The 18,109-nt window shown below is 43.8% G+C and overlaps 1 protein-coding gene and 1 long non-coding RNA gene across 4 annotated transcripts in view; one reads left to right on the top strand and one right to left on the bottom strand.

The window, feature by feature from the left end:
• The window catches only part of HRAS (HRas proto-oncogene, GTPase), a 42,766-nt gene extending 41,578 nt beyond the window's left edge, over positions 1-1,188 (bottom strand). The window contains exon 1 of one of the 2 annotated variants that reach the window (XM_008639363.2): positions 1,091-1,188. The gene's annotated coding sequence lies outside the window, so the exon portion shown is untranslated. The remainder of the gene's footprint in view (positions 1-1,090) is intronic. The other variant, XM_017741702.1, reaches the window with a different exon arrangement.
• Positions 1,189-1,294: 106 nt separating this feature from the next.
• LOC108448515 lies at positions 1,295-18,070 on the top strand. 2 transcript variants are annotated; one of them, XR_001864409.1, is made up of 4 exons: positions 1,295-1,652; positions 2,494-2,536; positions 3,293-3,496; positions 15,253-18,070. It is a non-coding gene; the product is annotated as an uncharacterized LOC108448515 (long non-coding RNA). The 2 variants fall into 2 exon arrangements; XR_001864410.1 differs by lacking the exon at positions 2,494-2,536.
• Positions 18,071-18,109: the final 39 nt, after the last annotated feature.

Here is an 18,109-nt window from a genome sequence, read left to right as displayed (position 1 = left end):
CCGCGTGTTCGCCGCCGGGGGACCCGTCTGCGCTGCCCGCCCCGCGGCGGCCCCTCCGCAGGAGCGCCCCGCACCCGAGGTGAGGGGAAGGCCTGGCGGCCGCTCCCGCAGCCCGCCCTTCCTCGCGGGACTGCCCGGGCCTGCGCTGCCTTTGTCGGCGCCCCACGGAGGCGTTCTGGGGAGGAGGACCAGAGACCCCTGAAATGTAGTGTTGATTGCCAGTCACGGTCCTGCCTGATTACCCGTTGCGCTAAACTCAGCTCACAGGGTGCTTTTATCTGGCCCTTGGAAATGCCTAGAAAAATAGATGACTCCAAATTATTCAAGTGCAATTAAGGCCACAAAAGAAAAAATACCTGAATTGACTCCGTATAAGGCAGATGGAGTTCAGTTAGGCTTAGCAGCAGAGATACGCACTGTCTGAGCAGAATTACTTCAATTTCAGATGAAGGTCCGAGCGTGTTGAAAGGCTCTTGTCTGATCTTATTTGGGTCCCGCAAGGAGCACTGCTGAAGCAGAGCTAGTAAATATTGATGGACTCAAGCTTCATGTCCTGAAATCGGGTCTGTCAATGCAGTGCTTCCCGTTCTGTCACAGTACACCACACATTTTCTACTACTGGACACTGTGATTCCCGTATTACTATTCGGAAACTGGATAGTGGTTTGCATAGTCACTGTATTATCCAGCAGCTTGCAGAAGTAATCAAGGTTTGATGCAGAATATGATGTCAAATAAAGTACACACTCCTGGTACTGGAAAAGCACTGTTCTCTCTGACATATGTTTCAAGCACACTTCCACAATTTATTGTTTCCATTAGAAAAGTATCTAGTAATCTGAAAATCGATCTAAAAACCATTGTTCTAGATACTATGCTTGACACATAATAAAAAGAAAGCTCATGCCCTGCAGAGCTTGTAGCAAGAGCAGATTAAACATGTTCTAAGGATACCCGTTGAGAGAGTTGTGCAGGTTTTCTCAGGTCTCAGAAACGTGTTGCACCAGCACAAACAAACCTGCCAGAGCACTTTTCCGAAAACCAGCACGCAAACAGACAGGTCCAAAAAAAAGCTGAAGTTTTAACCTACCTCGAAACTGTTCCCTTGCTTCTAACAAGCCCTCCTGACTCTGAATGACCTCTCAGTTCTCCACAGAAGCGAGGGCCGCAGCTCACGGAAAGCCAGCATCTCTCCCGAGCGAGCTGAGGACAGAGCAGCAGCACACACAAAGGTGATGGGTTTCTCCACAGGCAGACACACGCACGCACCATGCACCGCCTCTCCGGGCTACCTGTCTCATCTTGTTTTAGCCGTTTCTAACGAGCAGGCAGGGTACTGGAGCATGCAGAAATCTCGCTTTTTGAAGCACTCTGAAAATGGGCTTGTATTTTTCGGTACCTAGGTGGCCCAGAAGAACTTGTCAGGGAGCAAGCACCAAATAGGTAGTAAAATAGGCACAGCTATGGGGGAACATCAGGTGCATGCTTCTTGAGCTTCTCAGTAACCTACAAGAAGCAAGAAACACCAGAAGAGGAGACTGAAACTGCCCCTCTCTTGCTCATTCTTCAGTGCCAGATCACATCAGGCTGTGAGATACCTGAGGACTATTTGTTTGCAGACTGCTGGAAGACAGAGACAGAATCACCTATTGGTGAGTCATAGCCACACAATCGCAGAGGGGTGATGGCACAGACTTGAAAAGACACAGAGAGTAATAATAGCTTAAAAGTGTCTTCTTTCCCCTCCTACTTTTTGATGAAAAAGCAAAATATTGGGACTAGATCCTCAGCTGTGGCAAAGCAACATAACTCCATTGCTTTTGTCAGAGCACAGATTTATACTTTTTGAGGTCATAGACCGTTCTGTTTGTAAAAAATTTTTCTTCCTGAGCAGATTATTCCTTCCTTTCTCTAAACTTGAGTTTAATTCTTGGAAAAGGTCTGTCTTGCAGTGCTCTAACTGTTGTAAGCCTTGCTTGACAGGAAAGGAAGGCTAATCAAATACTGGGTCCACTGGCATGCAGAGCAATAAAAAGGAAAGTGGGAGTATCTCAGGTTCTTACTGCCACAGTAAAACTCCCAAATCTGCAGTGGAGTTGAAAAGCCATTCCATCATTCCCATACCTTCAATTTTTCATGATTGTTTTCACCAAACTGTATGTAGCTTGCAGTTGGAAGGCCATAACTCATAGACGTGCTTATCCTGTCATGACTTTTTGTACCAACACTCTAAATTCAGTCTGTGCATCACTGATTTTTGTAGGTGCTGTGACCCAAAACTAACTCCTTGATATTTTCACCCCATGTCAAGATGTAAACTTATCTGTCCACTGTGTGACATACAGACTTATGCCAAGAGCTTAGTGAGCAACTGAACTTGCTCATCAGCTACAGATCAAGGCTACATTGTTAAAATTAGAGTATTTTTTTGAGTGAGTGCTAGTAGAAACACCCAAGTTGAATTATTCTTTCTTTCTCCCTCAAACTCAAAAGAACATGAGAAGGTCTTCTTGTGATCATCAAAATCATCAGCAAAGTAGGTAACAGTAATTTTTTAGCTTCACAATGATACATACTTAAATACATCCAGATACGCACCATATATTTTTGATACACTGGAGGGTTTATCAGTTCTCAGCAGACACAGAGTAGATTAGTGGTGTCAGTTGCTATTGTTGTTCTGGGTCTCCTGTTGCTTCACCGTATCTACAAGTTCACCTGACTTTTAATCATGCAGATTGCTTTCTGGTTCTTTCCATGGCTTTTGAACTCAACCTAGTCCATTTTCCTGGATGCGCATTTTTTCTGTATAACCAAAACTTTCTTGAAAAGTGTTTGCAAGGAAAGCTCTGTCACTGTGCTCCCTTTAACAATGTCTCTGAGAGCATACTGAGAAAAGCAGAGATCCCTGTGAATTTTGCTTCCCCATTGCACCATATTCTTAATGATTTTTTAATTTAGTCCTCCTGCAGATACACTAGACTCAAGAAATTTGCAAGTCCTTTTCTCATACTGGGATGTTTTCTTGCTCATCTCTCCCTGAGCTAAGAGGATGAGTAGTGTCATGGCAGAAAACAAACTGATAAGCAGTTGACTTTTAAAAATTTCTGTATTTCTAGGGAATGCAAATTGTTTCCTTGTAATATCTGACAAAGTAACACAAGTAACTTGCCATGGCAACCAGCTTATGGAACAGAAAAAAATTATCATTACAAGGTGCTTTGTTACTATAACATGGAAAGAAGCTGAGATCTTACCAGTTTTGTTCACTTGTGTGCCATGCATCATGTAGGTAGCAGAACCTGTCAGTAGAAGTTTGTGTTCAATTCAGTGCAAGTCATCTGCCTTGTGGGCCTATCTGATACTTGGATCAAAGCTGCAGCGCAGTCAGAAGGAAAGAAGGAAGTGTTCAGAAGAATTGAAACAAGGCTGGATTCTCAGAAACACAAGGACAAATCCATTTCCTCAGCAAGCTGATGCAACTCTGAAGATGCCAGTAAGAGATGAACCAATTCTGAAATTAATTTGCCTTGCATTCTCTGACAGTCTCCATTATTTTACTGTCCTCTATTTTTTTTTTTCTTAAGTGAAGCAAGTCTGCATATCTGTAAGTACTTTGGAGTTACCTGAGACAGAGGATGGAATAAGCTTGCGAAATCCATCTTCAAACCCATTCTCTTTAGAGGGACAGACTCATTGCCACACAGCTTCCTTGGGTTAGTGAGTGAATTTAGAAATGGCAAAGGGAATCAGCTAAGGGCAGAGAGGGGAAACCCTCATAGTTATCACTTTAGGAGAAAATAAAAACTGAGTTTTGTTAGCTCAGAGGAGGACAATTTTGAAAACTGTTGTTTGTGCAAAGAGTCACAGAGGCCAGTGTCACTATCCTGTGCTGAGGATAGGCTCATCTGTAGATCTGGAGTGGGTCTAGGGTATGCTTTACTCTGGAGCCGGAAAGGATGTCTTCTGTGGGACAGATTTGAAAAGAGAAGGAAAAACTGAGAGTTTCTTAATCCCTTGACTACTGATTTGAGCCACAAGTAACACAGCTCGAACTGTGTGATGGAATGAAGTGTATGCTCCCCCTTCTATTTTAAAAGCACTCTCCCAGTCTGTTCATGCACTAGTACTAATGCTTGAGAAACAGTGGCCAACTTTCTGAGCTGCCTGGGGCCTAGCTGAATTCACAGGTAAAATTCTCGCGACTCATGGACAATTCTCTTCTGGCTTCCTGGTGAGGTTATAGAGAAAATACTGCTAGATTACAAACCCTGACAATAGCATGACTTGGAAAGAAGCCTTTGAAAAGAAACTCTTAACATATCAGATAAATCTATGTGAGATGCAAAGCTAGAGTTCACTCTTGACAATGAATTCTTATACTGTGAGTGACTGACTATAAAAATACTTGGGAAAGATCTGAGTCTCCTGCAGCACAAAGAAACCATGAGATAAATGAAAGTCATCTCAAAGGAACCATGCTAAAACTGTTCAACACTATAATTTAACACAGTCTCCTAGAGACTGGAAAAAGTCAGCGGGCTAATCCTTACTGCAGGTTGTACCAAGAGAGACGTAGGCACAAGAGAAATCACAAATGTGAAAAGTCACAAGTGTGTACTGTCATCCCAAGGGCATGGGAATCTTGGAGATACCTAAGACTCTTGGAAGCAGCAGTCCAACTGAAAGACCACACAGAGAAAAAAAAAAGATCAGTCAGTCCTGGCTGCAAAGGGTTTTTAAGACGGACACTGAACTGGAAAGATCTCCTGGAGTAATCAATTAACAAAAGAAAACACTGAATTAATTAATCAATCCTCAATAAATCAACAAAATCTTCCTCTATATCATCTCCAAAGACATCACATTGCTTCAAATGATCCAAGCAGTGAATGGGACCACTTTGTTTTTAATCCCCAAAATAATGGCATTAATACTGGATTAAATGCTACTAAATAAAAGTGCTCAGGCTTCTTTCAACATTTGATATGTTGCAGAAGATTCTGGGTGGGCAGAGCAAAGTCGTCAGTTCTGGAGGGTTATCTGATCCAGGACAGGATCTTTCTTATCATAGATTTCCGTTTTGAAATAAGCAAGGCAGCATCTTGTCAGGTGCGTGGCCCAAGCTCCACCAAAGCTAGAGAGAGGAAAGATTCCAGTTGACTGAAATAAATTTTGCTTACATTTGGATTTGGTCAATTTTGAACTGAGAATAGAAACTTGCAGAGAAGATGCTCTGGAATTGCAGAAATGAAAGGCTTTGTAATCAGAGCTTGGAAGTGGAAGATCTATGTTCCATAGTTTAAAAATATAGACAGCTGCTGATTCCTTTTTTTGCTATTAAAACCCCACAACCCAAACACACACACACACAGAGGAGATGTAATTCAAAGACTGGTTATTTCCTAGTCAGCCTCCTTGTAGAGACACTGTGGGAATGAACAACGATCACATCTCCCTAGATCTGGTATGCAGTAGTTGGTGACATGAGGCCCTCACCTGAGTGGATGATGGGATGGTTGGACTTCAGATTTTGCCGTGTGGAGTGAGCAGGGGGAGAGATGAGATACGGGTTTTACCTCTGAGTATTTGCAAGCAGTGTTGCTTTCAACAACTGCTTGCTAGTTTCAGTCTGATCTGAAGCACACTGCCCTCTGCAGTGTCCCGTTTGTTCCTGTGCGTGTTAGCTTAAGCCCCCAACAAATGTTCTTTTTGACTATTCATGCTTTTTTCAGGGAGATGTAGCTGATCATGTGGTGTGTCTGGAGCCTGAGTTACTTAGAAATGACACGGATTCTTTCATGAAATGCCCCCACCTCATCAAAAGTTGCCAGGGTTGGTGAGGTCCTGTGTCTCCTTCCACTCTCTGCTGAGCCTGCCAGCGTAGATCAGCAAGGGTCACATAGGGTAGGAGGCCTGGTAATGCAGAAATCTGCAAGTTGGGAGCCACACTGATTTTCCTGGCAGTGGCTTGCTGGCATATGTACAGGAGCTTTTGTTAGCTGTCAGCCTGAATGGAATGTCAATCATTCCCTTGGAGCCTGATCTTCAGATCACTGCACTCTGAGAGAGGGCTTTTGCCTTTGTCTTCATACAGCAATAACTCAGGTCTTTGGAAGTCAGAAGCCTTGTTTTTTGTTAAGAAGCCCTTGTGATATTTAGTCCTCATGTGATTTTCTTTTTCAGACTCTACAGAAAAGTTTGAACACTTTGCAACTGATACGCTACCAGGTTTTTTTATGGGACAGTTTGGATCACTTAACATGCTCTGGGTCATCTGTCAGTTTTGCTGGCAGGAGCCAGATTTCCAGAGTGGAAGCAGGATGAGTTGCTAAGGGATGTCTTGTGCTCTATATCATTTCTGCATTCACTGATGTGCAACAGATTTATCTGTGTAGTTCAAGGCCTCTCTGTACCAGATGAGTTTCTACTGAAATCTCAGACCATCCCACATGTCCTCCTGGAGAAGACACTAAGATTATTGGTATTCTTTTTAAAATATTCTTCTTCTTCATCAGCTAATGCTGATTTTCTTCCCCTCAGCATCAAAGAACAATTGCTAACTACATCTCTTTCTTGCAGAAATTTCAAAGCAGTGTTGCACAGCATTATTTAGGCACGCACACATGGTAGAACTAGATAGAATTAAGGACATTTGTGTTTATCTGTTAAACTACTGGTTCCTTTTCCTTTGACTGTTTTTTAATATACTGGCCACACATTGTCTCTATCCCTGCCATGCATCCCTCCTCATCATCACACTCAAGCTGCTGAGCCTTTTTTTCTCTTCTGCTAAGGCCCTCACTAAATTCTGGTTTTCCTTCTACTGTAAGGAGATGCCATGAGCATCTCCTCATGAGTTCCATGAGTGCCATGAGTTCCTATCTATGCAAGCAAGTAAAGCAGATGTGAAGCAGTACTCACATCAAATAAAACCACCCTGCAGACTGAAGAGGAGGATAGAATCCAGCCTCCCCAGCATCTCTCTGCTTCTTAGTGCTCTTGACACTCCAGTGTATGTTCTATTCCTACCCAACCTTAGTAAAGCTTGCTTATCTGGTCCCTTTCCATCACAGACAGCTGTTTTCCTCCATGGCAGCCTCTTCCTGATGCTCTTGTGCAGTGTTTCCAGGTCCCCCTTCATCCCTTTCTGTGATTACCTAAAACACGCGCTGCTGCCGTGACGAAGTCCATGGGTGACCTCAGCCTTGACGTTATTTATAGCAAAGGTAGACGCTCTCCTGCAGTACAGCTGCTCGTTGTCAGAGCTAGAGATGCTGAATTATAGAGCTCCTTGGGAGCTTGTGGTGGTAGCGGTATTCCCACATCAAGTGAGATCCAGGTTAAATATTGGAAGGACTCCTTGGCAGTTAGGTTATGCTCTGGTGTCACTATCCTGTCTAGGCTGTCCTGAGAGACCCCTAGTAAAGGTGAGGTCATAGTCCTTCCACACAAATGCCTTCAAGAGCAGCACAGGGTTAGAAATCATCCCTTCAGTCAGCGACATGATGTAGTTGACCTCTCCAGGGTATTTCTACACCTATTTCACACGATTTTCTTCTTGCTGGCAATTACCCCATTCCATATTACAGACCCTACACCGAAGCCATAAAGTTGACCACGGCATCTTGAGTTTTTTGTATGCAGTTTGGTCATCCCCTTTCTTCTGCTGCTTCTCCATCAGGGAAGGTGAAAAGCAGAAGAGGACCTGCAGTCACTCGCATCTTGCAGGACTGGTGCAGGTCCATTGCATGTTCTCGGTAACTTTTCAAGCAGATGTTCATGAGCTCAGCAGTGGTGTGACTCTGTGTGTGTGTGTGCGCATGCAAATCACCCAGATGCTCTCTGAGGGCTTTCAGGGGGCCAATGCTAAACATTTTAGAAGTCAGACCTCCTGCAAGATTCCTAAGCTGAGATGCCCAAAGCAACACCTTGCAAATTTCTTCTCTGGTTTCAGACTGATGACTTTGTGTTTCCCACTTTCAGTCAGCAGACAGTTGTTGGGGAAATACTGAGGTTAATGTACGAAAACGCTGATCACAAATGTTACATGAATCCAAGTGATTGATGGAATTTCAGCCATTGACTATGATAACATGGGTAAGCTTATGTTAATCTACAGATGTTGTATTAACATTGAGCCATTTCCCAGTTCTCATTAGCAGTATGCTTTGATAGGGGTAGAAGGTGTTAGCTGTAGTTTCCCTTCAGTGAGCTGTTTAATCATTGGAGCTTACTGGCAGTGGGATTTGGGGGACTTACGTGATCACAAAGTGAATTAAGAGTAAAACAATACCCTCCCTCTGGCTTCTCTGGGATAGTGCACAGGGGAGGGAATGGGTTCAGAGCTGCTCTGTTTCTCCATTTAAGTGGCACTGGTGTGCTCCAGAGAGGACTAAGCAGGAAGCTGCTGCCTCCTTAGTCAAGATCTTCCTGGTTTTCAGGAGTACACTCACACCAGCTCTCCTGCAGAACAGCACATGGCAGTGAACTTGTTGTAGCATGTTTAGCCGCACGTTCCTGTTGGCTTACTGAGGTCTGATCCAAAGCTTACTGCAGATACAGGGAGGATTCATGTACTTCTTCGGTGGCCTTTGGCCTACTCTGTGGAGGCAAAAATACAGCTGTGATAGATACATGGGTGAGTGAGCCCTGCATTACCACCACATTGCACTCTGAGGAGATGGCAAAAGGGATTCTGCAGCCCAACCTTGTGTGTCCCAGAGCAGTAAAAGCAACATGAATCCTACTTAATAAGTAATTCAAAAGCACTTTCTGGTTTGTGAATCATCTGCATCCCAGACTTTCTGAGGCTCTTGGGTAATGAGACAAGAACAGTGCAGCTTCTGTAGTCATTTCTACCTGCTCACTGGGCTGCCAGCCTGCTCTGGCCCTAATTTTGAGCTGTTCTTTTAAAGTGCTCTCTGCCACTAAGCAATTCTCATCTAGAGATTTCAGACATGAAGTAATCCTCCCAGCTTTTCTATAAAAATAGCCAACTACCATTAAACCTGTTTTACAGGTGGGTAGGCTGAGCTCCAGTCTGCCTGAGATCACAAAGTGTTACTTAGGGCCAAACTGCCTGGGCTGACACATTCCTGCAGCAGGGATGACCACCTTTCTTAGAGGAAAAAGTGCCCAGGCTGAGGGAGGGCTGGCCTCTGTTCATGTACATGCTTTGCACATAACTGTGAAGCAAATAAACCTCACTGGCTGCATGGCTGGAATCCAGGTGTCCCTGGATGAAGATGCAAGTGTAGGGTAAACTAAAGCGCTGTGCTCGGCTCTTTGTGCTGAGCCGTCCGGCAGGTGGGAATGCACAGCTCCGCCTGATTGCTTATGCCTGAGTCACCTCCTTCAGCATTTGCCATTGCCTAGCATGTTAGCATGCTGCCTGCTGGATAATAAATGACTTCATCTGCTGCAGCAGTGAGGATACTATTAAAAATTAACCCTGGGAAATGGTCCTGCATATTTTTTTCAATCAGAGCCAGCCAAGGGAGAAGAAGAGAGGAATGCTGTTGAAATGAGACTTGCAGAAAAGGCAAGTGGTGAGTTTTTAGTAATGGGGATGGTTCAGGCTTCAGTTTAATCACTGCAGTTGTTGGCATTCAATGATCAAAATTCAGAGGGCTTAAGGCACTTGATAAAGTTAAAAGCAGTGCAGGTAGAAAAGGCTCAATAGGCATATTGCAGAGGAGGTCAAAGAATGGGATAAAAGGGGATTAATGTGCCGCCATGTAATTTATGACCTGTTTGCAGGAATAAATGAATTTAGCACGTGGATATTATTACTACTTGTAAGGAATGATGCCTGTAGATGAAACACTCTCCAGTTTTGGTTTATGTATTGCACGCTTTTCTCATAGTATCACACTTAGAACCACACCCTACCTATAGCAGCATGCAAAGTGTATTTACAGAAGTGAAGGATTTGTATTAAATATCTCAGGAAATAGAGCAACTGAGAGACAGATATTTCATTTTCTTGGCTTCTCTTGCCTCCAGCACCCACACAGTATCCATCAAATTGTCTGGAGTCGAACCCTCACAGGCTGCATTTGAAGCTTGGGCAATGAGCCAGGCTGGTTTAGAGAGCAAAGTCCTGTCTGTCCGCACACACTTACCACTGTCTGTGTGCTGCAGTCTGGAGCAGGGGAGCTCAGCCTTAGGCTCAACAAAAAATACCCCCTTAACTCCCTTTGCATTGTTCCAAGAAAGGGATTTGGTCTGAAGCCTGCAGACGCTCATATTAATGATCCCATTGTTGACACAAAAATTGCACCTTGTTCTGAGACGTCATTCAGCTGGCTTTGGTACAGCAGCAAGCAGCACATCCCATCCTGAGGGATGTCCCGGCTACTTGAGCTGCTCCGGTCGTAGATGGTTGGTACCTATAGATGGTCTGGATGGCAACACAGGCTGTAATTCCAGGTGCAGTGACTGTGCAAGCAGATCTGCCCTCGGGCTGGCATGTTTTTTTCCAGAAGCATATTGTAGCTGTTGATTTCACAAATGTGAAGCACCTATTCAAAGGCCAAGCTGAGGTCTGCATGTTTGTCCTGAGTCACCTCCTCATCTCCATGTGGCAAAGGTATTTTAAAATGTTGGGCTTAAGCAGATACTATGCTGCAGCAGGAAAAATGATATAAAGTTCCTTCATAAACAGTGTTACAAATTTGCTGGATGAAAAGTACTCAGATATTGCTATGTCCAAGTTGGAGACAATTCCTACTCTAAGATATTTCTTTACCTGTGATATTTAAGGACCCATGGTTGAAATATTCCTCAGGCTAATTCCTGCATTTTATTTACTGTCTCTCCTTTCTCTCTCCATCCAGAGCTTTGTCATTAGCCCTAGTCCCTGGTACCTGCCTACAGCTCTTGCTGCAGCCAAGCATGCTGCTGGAACAAGGATTTTATTTTAATGATTATTAACCAAGAGTTATCACAACGGTTGTCAGCAACACAACACCAATTTATAAACATGGTCTTTGTGGAGGTTTTGGAAAGCCCAATAGCTTAGAGTTAGTTTGGCACCGCTTTGCAGAGTAGATGGTGCATGTTGAAATCACTTCCTTTAACTTCAATGGGTTTGAGATCACACCCATGGTGTGGTTATTTATTTCCCTCCCTTTTTCCCCCACACCCCCAAGGTCTCTGTATTTCACTCACCAGGTTGCCAAGGGCTGTGTGTGTTGCTCATGTATTGTGATGCGAGTATCTCAAAGAAGAAAGAAGTGGCCTGTGCAAACAGCTGTAGGCATAGGTCCAGCTGCCCAATTCTCTAGAAAAGGAAATTGTGATCTGCGCCTGGAAAATCTGCTTCCACAAACCAGGAGTTAACCAGTAAACAATGTATATATAGTTGCATCCTAGACACTTGTGTTTCCACTGGCTTTTGAGGAGCATGAGAAGGAAATACATTTTTAACATCAGCTCAACTTGTAACATGATCTGCTACTTCAGGGAGGAATCAACTGATGACTTAGATATTAGACAGCTGCCAGTGTTTGGTACACAGGATTACTTGGAATGGTCTGTGTTAGTTCATCCACAGCATGGCATAGGAAGTGGTCAAGTGTATTCCAAGGAAGACGGGTTCTGCCAGTGGTGATGTGTCAGGACTTGTTGGGGGGACACATATTTCACTTTCTCAGAAGTCCACCTCCGTTACTAACAACAGTAGGCAAGTCTGGGAACAAAAGGTCTTTGCTCAGACTGTGTAGGAAGTGAATGAAGGTGAGTCACAGTACTACAGGAGCTTTGTGGCTCCTACAGATAGCAGTAGTTTGTGGACATGGGAGGATTCCCATTCTGAATTTCTGTTGTCTTCTGAAGGCATTTGCTCAGCCCAATGCACACCACCCAGCTCAGGCACTAGGAGTTTCTATTCAGCCACTCTAAGGGTTAACCCAGGGTCTCTTCTAAGGTGTTTCAAGAAAAGAGGATGGAGTGCTTAGCCAAAAGTACAAGCATTCATGGCCAAAGAGCAGTGATAAAGTGCAGGTTTTCATGGCCAAAGAGCTGGTCTACAAGCACAACTGGAGTCCCCTGGAGAAGACAACATGCCATGTTCACTGCCATGTCACCAGACTGTCATTGTCACCAGACAATGGGGCTGCTGACAGATCCAGCCTTGAAAACAAACTGTCAAGCAAGGCTTTTGAGGTGGGTGTGAGATTTGTGTGGACTGGGATGTGTTTTATGGTTTTCAGTACTTGGGAACAGTACCTGAGCACCTGTCTGGGTCTCAGCCAGCATGCTGAGTTAGGTAATGAAGCTGAATTGTACTGAAATTTCTAGGCAGTGCATAAAACATAGAGAAGCATACCAATAATCCATCTTTTCTCATCACTAATCTAACTTAGCTGCTGGGATGTAAGTACACAGTCCTTTCTCTAAGCACACATTATGCAAAATCAGAGCCAGGGCTGTAAAGAGAGTGTCTGGAAATCAGGTCTCTCCTGTCATTTTGGGGACAGGGAAACATTCTTCATTCTCTATGAGGATAGGATTCCTTCTACTACTACTTCCTCCTAGTAGTCTAGAGGAAGTTATACATGGCAATGACCCAAATACAGATGAATCTCAAGGCTTTCCAAAGAGGCTATCTGTGGAAAAGGCAACCTGAGCTGCTTAAATCCTAGGGAAAATCCCAGTATGGTATGGTGGTGTGTTGCATCACTTTTCATGCCTGTACAGCATTTGCTGAACTCGACCCCAGGCTTGCCTGCAGCAGAAGCAGATGTGTAGGGGTCAAGGCTTCCTTTGACAGAGCACAGAGAACCATTTTTGCCTTTGCTCAGTTCATTCACTGATGCTGAGCCAGAAGGAAGCACAGATCACCTCGCAGACTGTAGAGCTGAAACACCCCTGGGGATGGGCAAGGCACTTGAGGCAAAAGGGGCACTTTGGCTCTTAGAATGTTAGGACAGGGAACCGTGTCTTCCAGGCTACACATGCTGGCCCTAGGATTACATGGGTGAGCACAGGGATGCACAGTGTTTTTTCCAGTCTGCAGAGGTGCCTGGCCCCGTTTATCTACCTGCTGATCTCCCTCCACATCTGCAGACTGCGCTCCAGCCACCTTATTTCCTGTCCTGCAGGACAGGGATTTGTTGAGGACTTTCGCCAGAGCTGTTGTGTGTAGCGTGGCTCACAGTGGTGCTGTTGCTGTGATGGCTGAAAGCCTTGGTGTACATGAGTTGCATTCAGAGTAAGCTTTGAACCGTGCAAAGTGCATGCAAACTAGTGGTGTAGTGGCATGCAAACTGGTGCTTTGACCTGATTAATTTTTTTTAAAGCCGCAATTTCTCCACTGCTTCACATCTTATGTTGTCACTTACACTGATGGGAAGTGAAAATAACAACCCCTTTCTGATTTGGTAACATTTTATGGCCGCTTTGCATTGGCAGAAAAAGCAAGTACACTTTGGAAAGCTGCTGGTTCCCCTGTCTGAAGACAACTAGATGAATATCACAGCTAAATCCTGCTTGGAAAAACAAACCTAAAAAGTGCAGTGAGGCCACAGGTTCCTTTACACTGCAGCAAGTAATGAAAAAGAACAAATGTTGCTCCTGAAAAACTGTAGAGAAAGAATCATTGACCGTAACTCCTTTCCAATATAAATTCATTTTCCCCTTAGTTTAATGTTGAAAACAAAGTTGTAACTCAATCATTGACCATGGAATTCATCCCAGAAGAAATGCAAGGACCACCAACAATGTGGTCCAGGTGTGGATTATAAATATCCTCAGGAAGAGACATTCTGTGTCCCAGGGGCATTAATCCTGCAGCCAGTGCTCTTCCTTTTATATTTTGATTTTGAACCTGCCATTTTTAATGCCTCTCAGCAAGATCTTCTCTTGCAGAGGATTCCTACCACACCAAGCACGATGATGCCCCTAAACTGAATGAAGCCCCATAGTGGTACTACAGTTGTAACAACACTGGGTTTTGTACCTACCATGTCTTTGGTAAAAATTATCATCTGGCAGCTGTAGAGAAGATTTGGACTTGTCCCATACCATGGGACAGGATACCATACACTAGAAAAGCAGATGTGTGCAGACAGCATTCTTGAGCTTTCCAAAACCAGGAAATAGTTTGACCCAAAAGAAACTGAGAAAGGTAGAGGGCCTTGAACAGAGGCCCAAACAATAATAATTTATACACAGGCATTTCAAGTTACCATTGATTCATCTTGAGTCAGGAATTATATAAACAAGGGAGTACAAGCATACTTTTCTGGCTCTCAGTATTTTTTTCAGATAAGAAGCTTTTGTTTCCTTTTTCCTGTAAAAATGTAAAGGGAGAAAAATATTACATTTACTAATTTATTTATTTACAACTTTTCATTAAAATTAAGGCAGAAATAGGAAATAAGCCCTTCTGGAATTATGTAGTCCTGGCTCAGTGGCTCAAATATTAGTACAGTGCCCTATATCACCTTTGCTACTGTGTCTTTCATCCCAATCAATCATCTTGACTGCACAGTAATGCAACTACTCCTGAGTAGAATCACTTGGTCATGAACCAGAACCTGCTTTTCTAAAGCAATTAGTACAAAGGAAGGAAAGGTCCCTCTGGTGTGGCATCTGCACTGGGTATTGTTTGAAAGTGGGGTTCCACCAGAGTTCTTCCTTCCCAGCAGAGTTGAATCGGGGTTTAAGCTAGTGAGATATCTCAACACAACTGAAGCCTGTCTTAAGCTTACCTTTTCTCTAAGAGACCCTGCACCATGACAAGGTGTTATTTGCTACTTTTATTGCCTTCTAGTACCCCAAAAATCTACCACTCCAAGGAGGATGTTCACTTTCCTTCAGCGAGCATGCAGCAGTGAGAGGAGAGAGGTTCTGTCACTGAGCACTGGCTCAGGACCTCGGAAGTGTGTGGTCACCTTCACAGGCCACACATGGTTTCTGTGTGATTTTGGTGACCTCAGTAGTTTGGTTTATTTGTTTATAGAAGCAAGGGCAACACAAAACTACGAATGCCCATCTTTCAGTGTGAGTTAAAATACTCTGTAAAAACTGTTATCAAAAGTTTTTCCAGGTCTAGTTCAGTTTGAAAAGATACAGCTTTGTACAAAATGCCATATGTTTCCTGACGAAGCTTTCCTTTCTAATTGCAGTTTATGAATTCACATAAGCCTTTGAAAAGGAGCAAAAACAAATGCCCAGATTCATTGAATCAGAGAAGATGTTTTATTAACTGGATTCTCTCATTGCCCTTTCTTTTCATGCCAGGTGCAGTGACAGCAAAATAAATTCAATTCGCAGACTCCTGTCATCCTCCGGATCTTTGGATCAGTTGTTTTTCCCTCTCAGCCTCATTCATTGCTTCTGAGGACGAACTTCTAAACACCTGCTGTGGTCGAAACTGTTCTTACATCATCTCCTGAAAACAGTGACTTCAATCACATGAAATCATGAGGTTAATGCCACAGTCGAGACTTCAAAGCTGTTTCTGCAGACCTGAGTTGATTTTTTTTTTGAAAATGCTCTGGTAGCTGCTAGTTCTTAACCAATAGAAGAATTACCAAAGTTGCCAGCGTTCTGCTTATCATGCAATACAAGCAGATGGGAGAATTTTCTAGCAGAACTGCAGTCTGGATAGAGGTGGCAGTACCATAGTATGAGCTCTCCACTTAATCTCAGATTAGTTTTTTGTCTTTTTGTATAAAATGGAGATGAATATCCTTGTTCTGTATTACCGACTTGAACCAGATGACCTTTAAAAGGTCCCTTCCAACTCAAACTATTCTATGATTCTATTAAATTGTTAGTTGTGCTAGAAAAAGGATTCTCACAAGAAAAAGGGTGATTACAGGGCTGGCTAATGAGGGTAAGAGTTCAGGCTGCAAGGGGAACTATCTTCAGAGAGACACTTTGAACCAATCTTTCAGAAGGAGGGAGACACTGATACATATCTAAATGACTCTGATGGGGTTATATGCAGTAGCAGAAAACTTTCCTCTGACCAGAAAGTCCCCTCTGGTTCTGCGTTTCTGAGTTGTAGTACAATGAAATTCTTAAATGTTAGTAATGCAAGTAGCAACAGCGATTATCTATTGATCAATAATATTAATAAGAGACTGGGTTGATTGGATGTTGCTTTTGGCTGAATAAAACCAGAAGAACAGACAAATCTCTTCTTGTAAAATAAGAATCCCAAAGGAAAAGCATGTTTATCTAGGCCTGGTTTTCAGAGGAGGCTTCACCCAATTCCTGTTCATTTGAGTAGCACCAATATAATTAATCCAGAGTAACACATTTTGTGGAGTTCCTGTGAAGGTGAGATCAGAATCAGGTCCACTGTCTCCAGGTGGGTCCAAGGTATGCTAATTGTCGATATTAAGATTCTAAAACTTTCTTGGTAAACTGAAGCATGACTTTTCTTTCCTATGAAGCTTCATGTATGTAAAACATGGTTCCTGGATAGAGATCACATCAGCTCCACAGTTATTAATTTACAGGTTTCTCGCTGACCTTAGCTCAGCTCTGGGAATGGTGCCAGCACAATTACAGTAACTCTGAATAAAGAGATGTAAAGCTTCTGTATCTACCCTGAAATTGTGCCAGAATTTTCTCTTCCTCAGTGATGAAAACATGCATTTCTTCAATTGGTTTCAAATAGTTCAGACTGCATTGGCCGTAAGTAGATTATTTCCAGCAAAACAAGGAAAAGAAGAAAACTACCATGCAGATGTGTGGATACACAATACACATACTCCACAGATAATCTTTGGGAAGTGTGTCCCAAGAAGGTGTATGTTGGGAGACTGAGTCAAGGTGACTTGAGCTACTTACCTGGAAAAAAAAAATGGCAGAATTGGGAATAAAATTCCAGGGGCAGATGCTTGATTCAGTATTGTTTTCACTGAATCACACTACCTTCCTGGAGCACGTCAAGGCCCATTGCCTTCCTTCCTGTGAAGATGGGAAGCTGGATTGCAATGACACCAGCTGGAGCTGAGTGTGCTTAGCACCTTGGAAAATCAGGCCCCTGGTGATTTTCTCTGATGTTAATTGACCATCAGACCCTGCAAGAGGGGAGTCAACACATTTCCTGACCTATGGTCTAAGTGTTTTCCAAACCCTAGAGTAAATTGAATGTAGTTGCAGAGGAAATGCTGATACAATCCACCAGCAGCTGCTGCTCTCCCACATCCTCACAAAGGCACGGAATATATGGGAGGAGTGAGGGGGTGAGTGCATGCAAATAATGAAGTCAAAACCCCAGCCTCCTCTACATGGTAGGCAGGACTCTGTGTCTTCCCTCCAGACCTCTTGCCTTCCTGCCTCCGAGAGAACCACTGCTAAGGGCTGTGCCCAAGAACATGCTGGGTACTATCCAGAATGTAAACCCCTGAAAAAGCAGGCTTTTCACATGGGACCACTGAGCATACAATCGCATTTTCCTAGGTGCCCGATCTATGAAACCTATATTGAAATGTGGGAATGTAGACATCTTCCAAGTGTGAGTGAGAATGGTAAGAGCTGCACTAGACTTGCACTCTTGCACTGAGATGTTTGATAATGTCACCAGCAAAAGTTGAACTGTCTCTGTTGGATCCAGGTTATGATAAACTTCATTCTTACATGTCTAATCTTTTGACGACTCTGGTCTGGAAATTTAATCTTTTAATCTGTTTGTTTCTTCGGGGTTTTTTAAAATGCAAAATCATTTGGTGAAACCAGCCTTGTTACCTACCACAAGCTATATTTTTTGGTCTTTAACACACTGCAGGCATGTGGGATCACTTTTGTGCATGATGATGTCATTAGTTTTTCATCGGCCAGCAATGGTTTTGGATGTTGTGTGGAACAGAGATGTCCCCAACCCCTCCTTCAGCCGCGTGATCACTTGTCTCCCAAATCCCACACAGGGGTCCTGTTGCCTTTTCCGTCCCGTTCCTGTCCTCAGTGCCGTGCCCACCCCTGCTCCCCCCATTTTGCTCCCGCTGTCTGCCTTGCCACGCTTCCCTCTGCAAGCACACTCCTCTGCTATTCCCAGCCATGAGCCCTTCCCGGCTCGGCAGAACCTCCAGACCCTCCTCCTCCCGCTGGCGATGGGGAGGGTGGCTGGGCGGGCCCGGGGGCC

This window comes from Corvus brachyrhynchos, unplaced genomic scaffold (assembly GCF_000691975.1).
Source record: "Corvus brachyrhynchos isolate BGI_N302 unplaced genomic scaffold, ASM69197v1 scaffold115, whole genome shotgun sequence".
Lineage (NCBI taxonomy): Eukaryota > Metazoa > Chordata > Aves > Passeriformes > Corvidae > Corvus > Corvus brachyrhynchos.
Note: the sequence above shows the minus strand (reverse complement) of the source record. Positions and strands in the feature narration are given on the sequence as shown.